Source organism: Xenopus laevis, chromosome 1L (genome assembly GCF_017654675.1).
Source record: "Xenopus laevis strain J_2021 chromosome 1L, Xenopus_laevis_v10.1, whole genome shotgun sequence".
In the NCBI taxonomy this organism is placed as follows: Eukaryota; Metazoa; Chordata; class Amphibia; order Anura; family Pipidae; genus Xenopus; species Xenopus laevis.
Genome location: NC_054371.1, coordinates 169,075,359 through 169,088,743, shown reverse-complemented (window position 1 = coordinate 169,088,743; position 13,385 = coordinate 169,075,359). Strand labels below are relative to the sequence as shown.

Genomic DNA, 13,385 nt, shown 5'->3' with positions numbered 1-13,385 from the left:
CTGGTGCAAATTTGCCCAGTGAATGTTCATTTGGTATCAACTTCTTTTCCATTTGGCTTGCTCTGACCAATAATATGGGAGTAGGCAGTTAGTGAGTGCAATGCTTTATGCTGGACGTGCCAGATTATGAAAAGTACTAAAGACAGCCAGGAAATCCCAGTATTGGCATGAGATATAAGTAAACAGATGGTCATTATATTAAAATGTAACCAGAGCACGGGAAAAAAAAGATGTTACTAGTAAAGGGAGGTTTGTGTTTAAAACCCCCATCTTGTTTTGGTACTTGAAGGGCAACAATTATTGGGTTGTTTGCAGCCTGTCATTTTGTTCTTGGAATAAAATACCACTTCTTTGCCATGCTTAAACTGTATTTACTAGCTATGTAGATTGGCTTGCTTGTGTGAGTTGTGCTTGTTTGTATCATACACATTGGAAATATCTGCTTTGAGAAACATGCAAATAGTGACGTTATTATTATGTGTTGGGGTTCATGTAATGTGGAAGAATGAGGCACCCTATTGATTTATGGCAAGATAATAATAATAACTGACTTTGAAAAGCATAATTGATTATAATGCCTAGCTAAGAGTGCTATAGGTTGCAATACACTAGAGAGCCCCGTACCTATTGTAGACTTGGAACCAACCAGGGCCACTACCGTAAGGACAGATCCTGACCAGCTGGGAGGGTGGACCTGTAGATCCTGGTCTTCGGGGAAGGGTGGGCCCACAAATCCCAGCCATTAGGGGGACGGCCTGTAGCTCCCAGGCAGCTGAGGAGGTGGGCCCACAGATCCAAGCCATTGGGGAGGATGGGCCCGCAGATCCCAGTCACCAGGTAAGTGGACCTGCATATACCAGCAGGGAGTGTGGGCTCACAGATACTGGTGAACAGTAGTCCTGGGTTGGCGGGGGACAGGGCCCACCAGGATTTCTCCTGATGCCCCGTCAGCCCAATCCAACCCTTTACTTGTGGCAAGGCTCCAGACTCAACCCTCATATGTTCACCTTAGTACAGCTCAAATTTCAATTCCGGGTGCTCTACTAACAGAGCAGAGTAATAAACCTTACTTGAGCAAAGAAAAGGCAGCACTCCTGATATAAGATGGTGGTTTATTGCAATAATTCACAGACCAACATTACCTGATGCGTTTCGGGAGCAACTCCCTTAATTGTAGCCTATGATTAAGGGAGGTGCTCCTGAAACGCATCAGGCGATGTTAGTCTGTGACTTATTGCAATAAACCACCATCTTTTATCCGGAGTGCCGCCTTTTCTTTGCTTAATTAAGGCTCTCTTGTACTGCACATTCTCTCTGATATTTTATTTACCACAAGACTCCATTGCAGAAAGGACTCGAAAGGGCCGTCATTTTGTGGCCTTTATCACTCTGCATCTGCACCTAGCTTTTCATAAAAAAAAGCTGTGACTTGGCCCTGTAATGGTTCTTCCTACACATCAGAAGCACTGTACAGGATGGAAGAGCTATGTTAAGCATATATTAACAACACCCTAGACGTCTGCTTCTGTTTGTTGCGGATCCCGCTGGCAGCTTTCCCTCTTGCAGCAGACACCCCTTACAGCATCATGACTTGGTTCTCTGATTGCTTGTCTAAAACTAAAATTCAATTATGAAATGCAGGCAGGCTTTACTGTGACACAGAGGGTTAGAAATTAATGTTAACACTGTTTCTGGTTAAGACTTTTTGTGTTTATAAATAATTCATGAGGCAGTTAGCTCTGTGAATCTTGACAACACAAGAATATATTAATACAGTAGACACTGTGAAAGGTCAGCTCCATACAGTGAAGCATCAGAGGCATCTTTTATTCATTTTCTGACACTGACTCATTAATTATTAGCGCATTTGAAGGTCTACCCGGGAAACGCGCTAATGAGAAAAAGAATATTGCATTCAGAATCTGACACTTGTCTCTGTAGCAACTTAAACAAAAATCAGATTCTCATTATCTAACTGGTAATTTGGAGACTTCATTTATGATCAGAGAAGCCTGACTTTAGTTATGTGCAGCATATGCTGGTAAACTAAAAAAAAATACTATTGTGTCACTAAAAATTAAAATTGCAGAATAAATTTCATTTATTGTTTTATAGGATAAGAAAAAGCTTGATCAAAAACCAGTTTGATGTTTGAAATAATTGGAACGGAATCTGCCCCTTTTTTATACCTTATGGTCTTTGACTAATAAGTTTTCCATTTCTCACATCTTGGCACTCCCCTTCGACCTGGAAATGCTGGTGGTTCATCAATATAACTTAACCCCAAAAACCTATGTGGCAAGTTTTGGATAAGTCTACCCATGGACACAGCCGCTGCCATTATTGCAAAAGTCCAGTGGCACTGCGGACCCAAACACTTTCAAGGGCCAAGTGGTTTCTAAATAATAAAGAATTCAATTTTTTAAGTAATATTCTTTCAAATAAGTGTGACCCTCTTCTTTGTTGAACTTCTAATATTCCACTCCCAACCGAGGGCTATTGGGAAATTGTATTTCAGTAACATCTGGGTGAGCTGCAGGTTGCCAGTCAGTCCAGTGTCAAACTGGGGGGGGGGTTTGGGCCCACCAGGGCTGCCAAATCGGTGCCCAGCCCCTCCCCCCACTGCCCCCCTCCTCAGCTGCATTTTCCCCCTGCAAGTGCATAATTTCTTCATGCAATCGGGCGGGAGAGTGGAGGTCAGGAATGCAAGAAAGAAGGTGTAGAGCGAGTCTGAGCTAGCGAAGCCCACCGGATTTTTTCCCGTTGTCCCATCGGCCCAGTCCAATCCTTGTCAGTCAAAGCTAGGGCTATAGTCCTGTGCTGGTACCCTCCACTGTATTGGTCTTCCTCTGGCCTTCCTCTTTGGTAATACTGTACATCTCCTTCTGTATTATGAGACCTGAAAGTCCCATTTCCCCCCATTCCCACTGGATTCTACTGGAATACTAAAACAGGTATTCTATGTTGAACGCAAAGAAGATTGAAAGTAGTATCTGTCTTTTGCAATTGAAAATAGAATCTTGCCGATGCTTTTTCCTCCACTGCTGCTTTTGACTATTGAAACAATGTAGCAGAGGCCACTGACTAACAAACCAGTGAAAAAGCATGAAAGGCATTATGAGAAATGGAGATTTTGTTTTATTATTTATTTTTAGAATGACCCTTTAAGGTTTGAATTGTAAATTGCATAAAGTAATACAGTCAATAGTTACTAGACCCCATAGACAAATCGTTGGGGCCTCCCTTAAAGGGGACCTTTCACCCAAAAAAATTATTCAAAATCTTATCACATTAGTCAAGCAAAATTAACTTTAATTGCACAATATAAATTATTTAAATATTGTTTCCTTCAGTCTGGGATTTCAAAATCATAGCAAGCAGGCAGCAGCCATTTTGTGCACACTGTTATTAAGGCAAGGCTTGCATCATCTCAGAGTCTTGTTTGTGCACCAGAATGGGGGAACCTGATGTCCATTCCCATGCACTGGCTACACGTTTTAATGGTAAAGAGAACGGGGGAATGTGGGGAGAGCAGTGACATCTAGGAAGTGCTGAATGGAAAGTGAAAGTAATTGTCTGCCCCACCTCTATGCCTATGGCATAGAGGAGTGGCAGACAATATTTGATTGACAGCTGAGATTTTTAAATGAGCTTACAACAGCTATGAATGCTTTAATAAAAAATAGAAATTGAATTTTATGTTTAATTTGAAAAGGACTATTATTATTAAGATTTTTGTGCCTGGGTAACAGGTCCACTTTAAATTTTGGAAATAAGATATATTTTAGCATCCTCTAAAGTTATGAATCTGAAGCAATACTTTACTTGTATGTATTTACAGATGGGTTGCAGTGGTTCATGTAAACAGTGTTAACTTTTTTGGTTCTTGATCTGAGAGCTGCTTTTTGCTTAAATAAACCATAACATCAAAAAATGAAAGTCTTTTAAAGTAATACAAATATAATACAGTTCACCCTGCACTAGTAAAGCTGCTGTGTTTGCTTCAGAAACACTACTATTGTTTATATAAATAAGCTGCTGTGTAGCAATGGGGGAAGCCATTCAAAGGAGAAAAGACTCGGGTTACACAGCAGATAGCAGATAAGCTCTGTAGAACATAATGGTGTTATCTGTTATCCACTATTTAACCTGTACCATAGCCTTTTTCAATTTGAACCATTGCTCCACAGCAGCATGTTTATATGAACTCTAGTAGAGTTTCTGAAGCAAACAGATCAGTTTACCAGTGCAGGACAACACTACATGATATTTTCATTACTTGAGAACACTCATTTTTTGGTGTTACTGTTCCTTTAAGAGGAGTTGCTGCTTCCAGACTTGCACAAGATCTAAACCAACTGTTGCAGTTTGTGTAGAATCTGCATATTTACTGTGAAACCACACATACATAAATCCATATATAGTACTGAACTCGTTATTGAACCGAGGAAGAGAATCCATTGCATTGAGTCAAAATAAATTTGATTTAGTTTAAATAGACCCACATGATTGACAGCGTGTGACACCTATGTCAAGAGAAAGTTCAGATTCAGTGTGTTTGTGCATATGTGTGATGCATATGACTTTAATCGTTAGCAACAATTCTTCATGAGAAATCCATATATGAGCACCTCGCTGCATTGTAATGCAACTTGTAAATACTCCCTAAGTGAAAGCGGCTGTGAAAAAACAGCACGTAATGTAACATCTCGGAATATGTCGTGTTTGCTACAGCTGTGTATAAATTTGTTTAATGGGTCTCTAACTTACCATCAAGCTCATAAAGGCAGCCAATGTACAGGCTATTAGGCTGCAGTAACTTAATTGCTCGTTAATTGGGTAATTAGTGCTTTGTTTTGCTTTAAAGCTAAACACTCATAAAAAGTGAATTAGCTGAGTAAACAAGAATGGAATTTTCATGATATGCTATCCCTGATAGAGTGCATAATTAATCAACCTTTTATTATGAGCCCCCCCCTTCCACTCCCAAATATTTGAAAAAGAGAGTACAGACACTGAAAATGTTTGCTTTCAGAGCTGCGTCAGGTTCTAGAACCTTTTTCAAGACCTTGATGATTCTGTATTAAACCAGTTATATATCTGAAGCTATTAGCAGATTGGGTATGGTGAACCTTTTATATTATTACCATTACTAACCAAGTTTTTATTTAATCTGAGAAAAGTTACAGAAGCAAGAAAAATGTCTTGATGGTTGCCATGTAAGGGCTGTAACTAGCCGGGGGCAGTGCCGGGTCCAGGATATAAACCCTGCCAGCCTCTCGCCCTAAACCTGCACTACTGTGGCATACCTCCCAACATTTTGGAAATAGAAAGATGGACAAAAAGATTTGCTGTGGGTAGCACAGCAACATTTTAACCACACCCATTTTTGTGGCCACACCCCCTAATTACCATGTTCATTTTACACAATTTAGCAGGTTATGGAAGTTTGAACACATTCCTGTGTGTAATTACGGTTTTGCTAATGATGGTGAATTGCTATTTAAACAGCAAGTTACAGTTTCTCCAAGATACCTGCTTATCTTAAATTGTTACTAATGTATCTTCGTGCACCTACCTGCTGAATGTTCTGGGCTCTCTGCCAAAAGCTACTTTCGTTTTAGAAACTTTGTATCTTCTGGCTGTTCAGTGCAGGAGATCAAAGAGACAGTCGGGGCATTTCAGTAACAATCCGGGACTGCGGGTTGAGCTGTCAAAATCGGGACTGTCCATCTCAAAATAGGACAGTTAGGAGGTATTCTGCAGGCAATAAATCTGAAAATACCATCCCCTTCTCTAACATTTGAATCACCATAAGTAAACTACATTGCTCGCAGATAGATTTGCCGACCATAGTAACGCAGATCTAACTGCATTTGATAAATCTTACTGTATTGCCCTAAGTGTATGACTATCACCTTGAATGTTTCTTTTTCAAAGATTAGCAGGACAGTGCTAATGGAGGATCCTAACTGTAGGGAAATATTTGAAGGCCTGAGGCTAGGAACAGATGAGGCATATCTTGGCCTGCAGGCTGACAATCTGCTCCTCCACTGCTGCTCTGCTGATGGAAGTGCTTGCACCCGGACACATTGCCTCTACTTGGGTACAGGCAGACACAGTGGATTTTGGCTCAAAATCTTGCGTTACGGTGCCGAAATCCACAGCGGAGGAGCAGATTCGAAGGCCAAGATCCATCTCTTCTTACCCTGCCTGAAGGCTTCATAATCTAGGACCAAAATATGACACATTGTTGTTCTGGAAACACGTCATAATGAATCTGAATTGATTTATTCCCTTCAACAGCCTCATGTGTGGCTGAAAGTTTTACATTTAAGGGAAACAAGACTTACAGTACATGAAAACATTTTTTGTAGAATGAAGAAAACGTAAGAAATTAAAATTGTATTCACTTGAGAGAGCGTTTTTGTGCCCTCCACTGGTTTTTCTTTAGTTCTTATCCTGCATTTCACACCCCTTACTTCTTGGCCAGAAACTCTACATTAGCAGGGCCCATAAAAATGACAATGCTAACCTTCTAAGCTGGCTGCAATTTATTATCTTGCTATCTTGCATTATGTTATTGCAAATCTAATGAAATCCTTATTCATTCCCTCATATATTTTCATTGTATAAGCTAATGCATACAGAGTTGTGCATACAATCCAGTTTCTCAGCTGATGCAGGAATCACTGTCAAGATACAGGTGGCTGATTAATTTTTTCTGCTCATTAATAATCTAAAAAGTAAAAAAAAAGAAAGTTTTAGCCCTGGGAGAAATTCAGGATTTTCCCACATGTATTCTGGAGCCTGAATCAATTTTCTTTTAGTCGATAACTAGCGAAAAGTCCTAACCTTCATTTGTGCTCCAAATACTCAGCTGGGGATGTAAAACACATACCAATTAAGCAATTCAGCTAAAAAAAGGAGGCCATGAACCAGCAGAGCTTCTCCAGCAGCCTGTAGAGATATGGGGTTATCAGCTTGGGGAAAAGGTAATTACTGAGCTTAATAAACTGCAAAATGTTCTCATGATAATAAGATTGTAAGAGCGTTTTATTATCTTGAGTTATGTTGAAAAGGTCATTTCTCATCTTTTTATACCTTTTGGTCATGTAAATGAAATGTATTCATACAGAATAGGATATTTGAGCTATTATCAAACACAAGTTAAATAACTGAAGAAAGAATGTTCCCACATGTGCAAGAGGCGTTGAGGTACATCCATACCCATACAAATCTGAAAGTCCCAACATAATAGCTCATACTCCAGGTCCAGGATAAACTAGATGAGAGGCTGCACTTATGCTTGGTTGATTTAAGAGCCATTTTAACTTGATTCATTCTGTGACTGTAATTGGGGAACATGCTCCAGTCACCTAATCAGTAATTATGTGTATGTCATAACTCCACAAGACAGGAAAGAGTATTGAATATCAGTGGAAACCTCACTTATGGCTACCACAACACTGTTAATAACATATACATCAGTATACCAATTAATATAACCATTTATAACAATATTATGCCCTAGGCAACCTCGGAGGTGGGGGGGGATAAACGTGGTGACAAGCTGCATCGGTGGCAAGAGAGCCCAAACTAGAGGTAGGTAGAAGAGGTACCTGCCCAATACCCACCATCATTGTGCCCTAAGCAGGTGCCTCTTAAGTGTATCCCTAGTTCTGGTCCAGCAAATTGGGCCAATATAACACGAGGTTTCAGATACTTTTATGTATTGCCTTTATAGAATCCTTATATATAGTCTTTATTTTCTTCATGTGTATACATTTTTTGTTATTGACTGCAGGACATCTCATCTTATATTGTAGTTTACTTTTATCCACACTCAACACATTAGTGGGTTATTGTGAAATATACAGGTTTTTTTGTCGTTTTGGGCTTTTTTGCCAGATGTTTTGGTGCCAGTAGGCAGTATTTTCTGATTACATTTTCTCTTAGCACATCAGCAGTTCTTGGTTGGCCTGTTCCAGGATAAGGTTTGAGTATCACTATAGATAAGCCAAAGCTTTTTCACCTGGCCATAGATGTATTGGTGTTTAAATAGTGAAAACATGTCTTCAAGACCTAGTTTGTACTGTAGCGTGTAGACAGTACAACTTAAGCTTTTGCCAATATTGCTTCCTCTTGACCTTGTGGCATTTAATATTCTGTACAAGAATTGCTGGATTTAAACAATTTTATAAATGTCTGTCTACAGCCATAAAGCTGTCCTTGGTCTGCAGTTATGTTTGACAGGATAAAATTTGAATTAGTGAGATAAAATAATTACTGAACTGATGTACCCTAAAATCCACAGCAAAGTGTGTATTGAACACATTTATTTTATATACACAGCATTTATGTACACCCATAAAGTGCATGGTGTTTTTTTACAATATCACAGCGTATGTCAATGTAAGATGTCACTGTTCTTTTTTGTTTAAAAAAGGACCAATGTGGCAGCTAACCCATCACAGTGTAATATCTAGTCAGCCAGTGTGTGCCACTGGAGAATTCCGTATTGTTGCTTTTTTGGGGAGGGGGCAACAAGGTGTTCTGGAATGTTCTGGCATCTTTAGTTGGAATCTGCTAGTTCTTTCCACTGTGTTATGTTTAGTCAAATATTGCGCTTGGTAAGGAATCCCATCATTTTGTAGAAGAGCGATCGTAGGTATACTTTAGTTGGAATCTGCTAGTTCTTTCCACTGTGTTATGTTTAGTCAAATATTGCGCTTGGTAAGGAATCCCATCATTTTGTAGAAGAGCGATCGTAGGTATACTAGGTTAAAAAGTAAGCATTGCGCATTTCCTGCAGTTGTGTCTCGTAACACATTTCCTCTTTTATTGTTAGGTCAGTGCCTGGCCATTTAAACTTTACAACATAGTTTCCAAACAAATTAGCTCTGTTTGCCAAATTTTGACAATATTATCATCCACAAACGGCAAAAATAGAAAATGGAAATTGTATTTATTTGATAAGATTATTGTCAGCTATTGCAAATTCAGATAACTTTATGCTAATGCACTAATGGAGCATTGTTTTATTTTTCCTTGAACTTTCCCAATCCCCTTGTAAACAGTAATTTGTTTAAATAAGCAATGTTCAATTGATACATACAGCCCATAGCCCTCCCCATGTGCCCATCCCCAATTAAAAACTGGCTGCTGTAAATGCTTACCTTTGTTTAAGCTTTAAATGCTATCAGTACAGAGATTAACTGACACTTGCATTGTGTACACCTCATATTCAGGCTGTAAGACCCTGCATTGTTGACAACTCAGACTGCTAATGCCACATGGGGCCCGATCTCGACCTGCGGAAAGTGCAGGACTCAAATCAGCCCCAACACTGACATTAGCTTTCTTCTTTTGCCTTCTTTGCCTGCCACGTGTGGCTGTACATGGCTCGATGCAGCAATTCTGGGTGCAGGCAAAGAGGGAAGACTTACCTCTCAACTGTCCCATTTTTCTTGGGACAGTCCCCATTTTGACAGCTCAACCCGTAGTCCCGACTTCGTTGCCGAAATGTCATGACTTTCTCTTTGATCTCCTGCAAAATTTCTAACTTAATTGCCTTTTGGCAGAGAGCAAAAACAAAAAGTAACTCCACCACACGTAACATGCTCAAGGGATTGCTCCCGTGTTCAATATCAATCCAACAGAGAGCAGAGAGCCCAGAATAGATACTTAGATACTGTTTTAACAATTTAAGATAAGCAGGTCTCTTGGGGAAGCTGACTTGCAGCTTATAGGGCAATTCACATTCATTAGCAAAACTGTAATAACACATAAAAACCACAGAAATGTTTTCAAACTTTCCTAACCTCCCAAATTTTATAAAATGAGCATGGTAATTAAGGGGTGTAGCCACAAAATGGGCACGGTCAAACAATTTCGCAAATATTTTTGTCCTTTTCTATTTCCAAAATGTTGGGAGGTATGGGCAGATAACGTCTGCATTGGGGTTGATTCTCAGTTTGCTCTTTTCCATTGGCCGAGATCAGCACCATTTGTGGCATTAGCCTAAACTCCCACATTGTTTGCCTCAGACAGACTGCAAGGGCAGCATTGTGTCACTGTACATAGTACTGTATGTACTGTTCATCTTTGAGTGGTCCTGATCGGTTACTTGCATGGTCCTGATATGTTCCATGTTTCCTGTGCTACCATGCTTGTGTGTGCCATACTCTGCCTGCCCTGCCTGTGGGAGCTGAACTTGGTGGGGGTTTGTTACCATTTAGAAATAGTTGTTTGGGGGGTCCCTTAGTATGTGTTGGGGGATGCTGTGCTATCTACTTGGGAGGAAGTATATATGGATTTATGGGTATGTCTTAATTTAACTTCATTAACTTTTTGATAGGTGATGTCCCTGCAGTACATTATTGACCATTATCATTTTTGGTGTGCTACGACCATTAATGCGCATAATGTTCAAAGGTTCTTGTGAAAACATGTGTGGTTTAAAAAAAGGAATGGTCAACACTGGCTTCCATTATCGGCCCCCACCATATTCTGGACCTTCATGTTCTGTAATCTTTGTTCTTTGATAATAACCATTTATGCCTTAAATCTAAAACCCTGATATCTACAGGTACAACTGAAGTTGGATAGCACTGGTGTAAATGAAGATTATGATCTCTTTACAAACAAACCTCTGCTTACCCTAAGATATGTGGACTGGTAATTTTGCACTCACCACTAAACTTTTTTTTAAAATATGAGAAGAGAGATCATATCATGTGAGACATGATTCTTAAACATAAAAAAAAATAAAATCCACTGCACTAGCACAGGACATTCTGCTTCTCTGTAAAAACAACTATGATTGCCACTTATGTATATGTGAATAAGATTGTGTAAAACCTTAATTCAATGTGTATGTTTAAAAAAAAAACAACTTAAATTCATTATTGTGGGGGGAAACAACTGTGTATGTTTACACAACTATGAAAAAATGTCCTAACCCTTCAACATATCATTTTGTTTGTCATAAGCATTTCCTACTTTTAAAAAGCACAAGCACTATTTGAAAAAGGAAGTATATTATCCTTACATTTCAGTCTAGAGAGGCAGAATTCAAGGGCATACAATAAATATAAATATGTTTCCTTCACCTCATAAAAGCAGCATGCAAAAAAAATTGCAGCGAGATGGTGATACGATAGATCTTGGGGCAGTTTGTGCTGATGCCCCTTCTCAGCAGGAAATACTATAAGGAGATGGAGGTGTAAAAAACCCCTCAGTTTGCCCTCACCAGTGTCGGACTAGCCCACAGGGTTACCAGGAATACTCCTGGTGGGCCCAGGTGTCAGTGGGCCCTCCTGCTTCTAAACATTTGGCCTATTTCATGGTCATTTCCTATTTCTATTAGAATAAAGAGGCTAAATAGATGGAATAATAGATTATAGTATGTAAAGAAACGTTAATAGGAGAATAGAGGTTGAGCGATGCAAGTGAAAATAATAGTTAGTGTGGGCTCCTGGTGGGCCTCTGGTGTCCCAGTCCGACACTGGCCCTCACTTTCATTCCTATAGTGTTTGTTGGGACCGTCTTCCATAAATGCTTTTTGCCTATGCTTGTGAATGGCTTAATAGCACATTATCCCACCAACTCAATGCAAATCATTGAGCATGATCACCCATAGAATACCTCTCATTGCTACAGATTCTGGTGAAAATGTTCACACTGTTTTCAATTAACTTTGCACTAACTACTCTCCCTAGAATTACTTACTGGAATGATACTGCATTCATGTTGTATATCAATCCTCCTTTAATGAAATATCCTTGGCCAAAGAAACTGAAAGTTATGGAATCTAATTTCACTGAAACCTTTTCCCCCCAGCACTTTTCTATAGTTAGCGTTTGATATGTCCTCTCCACTCTCTCTCCCCTTTTCACCTTGTCTGTGCAGGTCCCCGAGGCCCTTTATGGATTATCATAAATTCCAACAAGAACTCTTTAAATTCTTTTTATCCTTGCCTAATATCCTGCTCTGTTATTGAGCTCCAGAGAGCTTCTCCAGAGACCAGTTTCAGGCAGATTATAAAGCAGCATAGGAGGAAAGGCTATTTAAACCTTGCACCTGTAAAGCATGTTAAATATAAAGATTAGAATCACTTAGCTTGAAACCTCTGTCTAAGATATCAAGCCATGTCTAGCAGAACAGTTGCAAGAGTGACATTGACTATTAAAGGGAAAATAAACCTTCTGCAATTCAGGGCCCATTTGAAGGTCCCTTAGGCGGGTCCAGTGTGATTTCTTTTGGTAAATGGGAAATAGACTTTGTTCAGTTAGATGTCATCACTTTGTCTTAGGAATAATTGATCTTCTAGTGCTATTCATTTGTTTGTCACCTTTGCAAATAAAGAAAGGACAAAAAAGTCATAATATTTTGCAGTGACATAGCTTCAAATGAGGGTGGATTTTGACCCCAGAATTCAAAGGCCGTTTTGTGAGCTAAATCCATCCTGTGTGAGCATTGACAGGTGTTTGCTGTGCCTATCAGAGCTGCTGAAACATGGAGTGGATGACATTATTATAGGAAACAAAATGGCATGTTATAAAATCAGATGTTATTACATCTGTATGGCAATTGAGTCCACAGATATAATTATCATAGAAAGCTCTTCCTTTTCTCCCTTCCTCCTGCAGCCCTGCGTCACTTTAATTGTTTTGGGAGTAATGAGTTCCCATTACAAATTCCTGTTCTGGCCTTTAATGTGTTTATTCATATTAGTCATATCTCTGAAGAGCATTTCCCCCCTATAAACTACAAGAAAACCCAGTTTGGCAAGCCTTTCTTCATAACGTAACTCATCAACTCCTTTATTGTTTATTTGCCCATTTCAGAACTCATTCAATTTTTTTTAAATAAATACTGGTGAACTGCTTTGAACTCCATATTCAGGATGAGGTATAACGTATTAATATAGGTAAAATGATATTGACGTTCCTTTAACTTTTATCTCTTTTTTTATGTATGCAAAGTTTGTTGACTATTTTACTTAGCCCTGTGGAAACCAATTTCTCTACCCTTTAGTTACTTGTCAATCAAAACACAGATTTGGCCATCTTGCCAAGTCAACCCCAAATTAAAAATCTGTCTTATAAAAGAAAACATAATTCTAAGCAACTTTCCAATATACATATATTAAAAAATGTCAGCGCTTTTAAAATTATTTGTAAAAAATATTAAAAGCAGTATTTGCATAAATCCTTTGTTAAAAGTATAAATCGTGTTGCAAAAGTATTAGTTCCCCAGCAAAGACAGGTCTGTTAATCATCTGCCTTGTCTTACATTGTATCACCAGGACAGAGAATAGAAAGGGACAAACACTGCTTTCAATAGCAATACATATACAAATTTGCAATAAATGTATATTG

The 13,385-nt window shown here is 39.1% G+C and overlaps 1 protein-coding gene across 11 annotated transcripts in view; it reads left to right on the top strand.

Moving 5' to 3' along the window:
* Window positions 1-13,385, top strand: part of LOC108716118 (autism susceptibility gene 2 protein) — a 312,040-nt gene that overhangs the window by 198,050 nt on the left and 100,605 nt on the right. The window lies entirely within an intron of this gene.